A 6,000-nucleotide genomic window follows, 5' to 3' on the forward strand; every position below is an offset into this window, starting at 1 on the left:
ATTTTGTTTTACTTTAAAGTGAACTTAACTTCAATTATTTTTTTTTTTTTAGGTGAAAATTAATTAAATTTTTGTTTTCGACATAAATGTTTTCCCTTAACTTAAATGCACATAGCCCTGAGCCATGACAGGATATATGCTCTGTAAAGGCTTCTATTTTGTGTACCAAAATTATATATACCTAATATACAATTTTAGTACCCAAAATTATTTAATTAAACCTTCAGAATAATACAACAAAAGATACAAATGTATAGGCACATGTATTGCAAGAAAAACTGTTATGTTAAATTTGCTTAAATATTAATTAAATTTCTTTTGAAACATGATATTGCGTCATGCTGTGCACATACTAGTCTCTAATTTAGAATAATTACAACCTCATCTTTTATAATGATGGCATCATCATCATCTTCATCACACATCCAAACTGCATCTCTTGATGTTCGGTTCGTTCTTTTCGCCATGAGACCACTACCATACAATTAATTTGCATATTAAGTTCACAAAAGCCCCCCAATTCATCTGAGCGACGAATAGTAAACAGAAACAAAATAAATACCAAACAGTGCAACACACCTCACATCCAAACTGTCCCAATTTTGATGTCAAAAATAAAATTTCAAAATTCAAATCCCCCAAAACGAAATTAAATTACAAACAAAAATTTATATATTTTTTGATGCGTACAACAAAATCCCAAAAATAGGTATACTTGGTGGCCAATAAGACATGAAGCCAACGAACTAGGCAACAACTATACTGGTAATATTTTTTTATTTGGTAACAAAAACAACAACAAAATATTCATTGCCGCCAAAATTAAGTCCTAACGATTTCTGAGTGATATAAATTATGAAAAGCGATTGCACACTTTGATGGTGCTCATTAAAGGCTCGTGCATCACTTTGTGGTGGCGTGGAGGTTCTGATGTTGGCTGAGTGGCATTTTTAGATCGATAATAATATACCTCGAACCTACTCGAAATACTTGCTAGGGTATTTTGATGGTGTTGCATAATCACCCAGAAACTATTTAACACATTTGATTTTAATTATAACACATTATGTAAATAAATGTGCATGCATTGTACCACGCACCACCTATCCTTAATTTGGGGGTTGTTTGCTAATTTTCCAGACTTGAAAGAGAAAATTATAATACACCTACGTTATAGTCCCTAATAAAACTTTTGGTAGCTATATGAATTTGTATGATGTACTAAATTTAAGTACGGTGCTTGTGGTGAGGTTTTTGAATATTTTAAATTTTCAAAATTTGTCCATACCTGCATGATCCTTTTGATTGTGTGGGTGTTTTGTCCACAAACTTTAACTATACATTATAAATAGAGACTGTTGGATTTTTTATGGAAAAAAACCCATTCTTCAGTCTCATTATAATTTTCAACATCAATTGTGCAGCATTATCTCTTTATTCAGTTTTATTCGTAAAATGTAAAACAAAAAAATGAAGAATTCGTTTGAGCCTAGACTTTAAAAAAATTGATAAACGTTTTCCATAACCAAATTTGACCATTGTGAAATAAAGTTTTCTGTCCTTGGACTAATGATTATTGATTTCGTGTTAAACTGAAAAATTAATTGGCTTTGAATTTGACAAAAGTTCTCATTTCTATCTTTTTAACTCACTACAACAAACCCAAAAGGGGTTATGTAAAGTTGGCACCCCCAAATGCTAATTTTTTTTTCAGACCTGCCTGGTTCGATTTCCCAAAGTTTTTCCTTAGTTCTAAAAGAATTATGTCGATTTCCATTTGTAACAGAGATTTTTTTTCTCTTGGGTCAAATGGGTATTGCCAAGGGATTAATTTTCATTCGTAACTGTGTGGGAGCAATTTTTCTATATTAAAAAAAAAAAAACATACAATGTTCATATAATGTCAAATAATGCGGTATGTGTTAAAGGCGTGTGCGAATAGGTGTAAACCTCCCTAAAAATCGGGATCTGAAATTTTTTATCTCGATTAAAAAAAAAATAAAATTTGAGATACCAGTGTTTGCCGTTATTTTTTGACAACAACAAACAAATGGAATAACCATGGTTAGCTGAGAAAAAGTGTAAAAAAGATAATTTTTGCACCAAAAAAAAAAACAAATGCCCACAGCAGTGTGGATTTACTTTTTCTAAGTTATAAATTTTTAAGTTATAAATTAAAAAGGTCACTGTGGTGTATACGTACTATTTTTTTTTTTTTTTTTTTGTGAGGTGAATAAAAACTTATGCTTCTATAATTTTTAAATTAAGCGTAGGATAGGGAAAATAAAAGTTGGGATATTTTGGGCTAACGTTGGGCAAACGAACCACAGTGCAAAACCAACAATTTTTACACTGAATAAAAAAAAATATTGTGATTTTTGAGGTGAAAACAAAATAATTCAGTTACAATTTTAGAACTAAGGAAGATGATGGGCTACCGAAAAAAAATCTTGGGCTAGTTTTGGGTAATCGAATCAGGCAGGTTTGAAAGAAAAATTATAATTTGGGGGTGCCAACTTTACATAGCCGCCAAAAGCAGGGTTAAGTGTTTGATTGGTATGTAAATATGTTCAGCTGAGATATCATTCTTCCTAAAGTTCTCATTTCAATTGGGCAAATGAGATATCACTGAAAGGGTTTTGCTCGTCTACTGGCTGTTGGTTATTTGAAGTCACATAAAATCGAATATGCTGCACTCTTGAGGCAAAAGTTATAAATATTTTTTGTTATTTTATGAAAATTCTTTGAAAAGTCTAATTTTAATTAATTACTCTAAAAAGCTTTGAAATTAGAGCCACTCAAAAAAAAAGAGCAAGTGTCATGCATTTTATTTGTTTGTATATTTAGTTTCTGTGAAACAACATAGATGGCGTTTGTTTGTTTTTTTTTTTTTATTACTTAAACACCTCCGCTTGAAATGATTTTAAGCACAAAAGAATTTGAAAATCGGTAGAATCGTTTTTGTAAAAAAAATTTTTTTTTGTAAATAAACCTTTTTAAAAAAAATTTGGTACGCCATTAAGGAAAAAAGTTGATGAACTCTTTTGTATAAACATTTCCGTTGGTTCGAAAATATTTTTTTTTTTTACTTTTAAGGTAGTTTTATTTAAAATCGTTGCAACCATTTTTGAGTGCACTGAAAACACTCCATATCGAGCTATGAAATATCTGCACAATGTTTCAAGATGTTTTGAAGGTCTTAAAAATCATTTTAAGCAAAATAGGTCATCAACTCTACGAGCAAGAACATGCGACATAACTTGTGTACTTTATTCAATATCTATCATAATTAATGTATCTGAAATTCATTTATATATTATATTCTTTAGAATGTGTGTATTTTCGTATAAATTACCTATTCATTTTTTGTGACGTAACAAATTAAATGCAAAAAAAAAAGCATATTTTGTTGTAGAGGTGGTCAAAGAAATCTATAATTATCTATTTCTGCCATCGGAAGGACATTTTGTGGGATGAGAATCGTTCAATGCAATTATTAATATTATCTGCAACGCATCATTTTTAATAATATTGAAATTAATAATAATCGAAATGCATACGTAAAACATTTATGTTTAATGTATAAAAGCTAATTTTATCTTTTATATATTTTTCTTTTAAGTCATCCAGTTTTTAAATCAATTGAAGATTTTGCGTTCTATTTTCATTAAGCGTTAAATTTAATTATCGTTTTGAAAATTGATCCTTTAAAAAAAAAATATTTATATACTTATGCAGTTTTTTTAAATTGTGTGTTTGATAAAAAATTTAAATACAGGGCTACGCCACTGCTGCGGTCTATCATGGATTTGAAGGAGTAAGTAAAATTAAAAGCGTAAGAGTTATCTCAAAAGCGATATTTTCAACATTTTTAACCTTGGATAATCAATAACAAAACTAATATAATGCACGACTGGGTCGCACGTACTTCCTCTTATGGTTAAAGTAGCTCTAATGTTAAAGCTTTTCACTGAACAAAATTTCGGAAATTTATAATTTGATTTGTTTAGGGAATTTCATAAGTAATGAAAAAAAAATCTGTTTTTATATAATTAATTAAACGCCGCGCCGTTTTAAGTGATCTTTTACACAAAACCAAGTTTGCCATTTTATTTCTTGTAAGGTATAAAAATAAATTTTTAGAAAAAAAATTGAAAATCGTTAGGTCTGTTTAAAAAAAAAAAAACTTTGTATATAGGTACCTACATATATAAAAATTTTCCAAAATTAAAACAAAAAATTGGTATGCCATTTTAAAGAAAATATTATTCAACAAAACTTTTGATAAAATTCATCTACCCGTTTTCAAAAAATTGATTTTTCAAAAAAAAAATTTTTAATATTTTTTAAAATTCCAAAAACGTGTTTTTTGAAAATTTTGTGAAATTTCTTTATAACTATTATCTTATCGTTTGTGTATAAAAAAAAACAGACAGAATTGCTGGACCCACCATCATCGTTTCTTATGTCGTGGCTGGATTGTTATCTCGAGTTCGATTATTTTTCCGAATCCTAAACTTACCGTTGCCCTATATCGCAAGTTTTACTGAAAATAAAATTCACTACTGACACTGGGTCGCACGGACTTGCTCTTTTAGTTCGAATCATCTACATCTTAGATTTAGGAATTTGAAGCTTTTGGTTGAGATTTCAGAATAAAAAATAATCGAGTTATAGTTTTTTTTATAAATTTTTTCGGAAAAGTTTTGTTTTTGGATATTGAATCTATTTTAATCTTAAAAATTGTAAAAATATCAGTCTGTAAATTCTTAATAAATTGGTTCAATATAAGTTTGACGAAATACATGAGATTAACTTTCGCAAAGAACGTTTAGGCCCTAGTTCGACTTACAGAAGGACATACAAGACGCACGTACAACGTATACAGACCGACAGACAGCATAACGAAAACCACTTTTTTTAACTTCGTCATCATTGCAATATTGGTCTTGATTAAAACCTCGATTTTTTTTTACACGAAACCAATGTTTGTCCTATAAGGCAAGTAAAAAATTCTTTATAACTTTTAAGTTGGAAATCAATCCAGAAAAGTAAAATAATAAATTTTTAACAAAAGAAGAAGTTTATGCAACTTTCGTCCATATTAAACGATTGTTCACATATTTCAATTCAATGTTGATGTGTATTCCAACAAAAAATGTTCGGCTGGTTATAAAAAAAGTAATAACTTTCAAAAACTGTGTCGAACTGAAATAATCTTTGAAGAAATTCTTTAAAAAAATGCCTTCTTTTATCTTTTTAGAAAATTTTATCGCAAATATTTCAATTTTTAACTGTTCTTTTAATTGCTGATTTTTCACGCCAATAGTCTTTAAATTGATGATGAATACTTTCAATATCCTCATAAAAAAAAAGTCTTTTGTATTCAATCTTAACCCTAAAGATATAATTTTTATTGTTTCAAACCCTAATCAAATACATACAAATCTACCTTATCCTTCGGAAACAATAATTTCCTATCAAAAACCCATTTTTCCGGAACATTAAACTACTCATCCATTTTTATTGTATAGGTTTATACAATACACACTTGTGTATTTTGAAAGTCCTTCAATTTCAATCCCAAATATTGGAAACGATTAAATAATATATTCTGCAAAACCCATAAAATATACACATACCTTACCTACACAACACCCACAATTGTGTTTCTCTCTTTCATTTATATTCCCTATTCGATTTATTTTTAGAATTCAATTGTGTTTTCCAAATGAAAATTTTCGAAATAATTTTTTCTTCAACTCGAAACTCAGTATTCAATATTCAATTCCAGGAGATGTAAACTATGTCAAATTGCCCATGGCTGCACCTAGAAATTATATTCAACATGGTTAAACATAGTTTTGTTTAAATTTTGTTTTTTTTTTTTTTTTTGTATTTATTTCTTTGTTAAAAAGTAAATAAAATAGAAAAATTAGAAAGTCTAATTTTAGCAAAGAGAAGAAAATTGTATCTCAGAGGTGAGGGTGGATTTTATTT

The sequence above is a fragment of the Episyrphus balteatus genome, chromosome 2 (genome assembly GCF_945859705.1).
Source record: "Episyrphus balteatus chromosome 2, idEpiBalt1.1, whole genome shotgun sequence".
NCBI classification, from domain to species: domain Eukaryota; kingdom Metazoa; phylum Arthropoda; class Insecta; order Diptera; family Syrphidae; genus Episyrphus; species Episyrphus balteatus.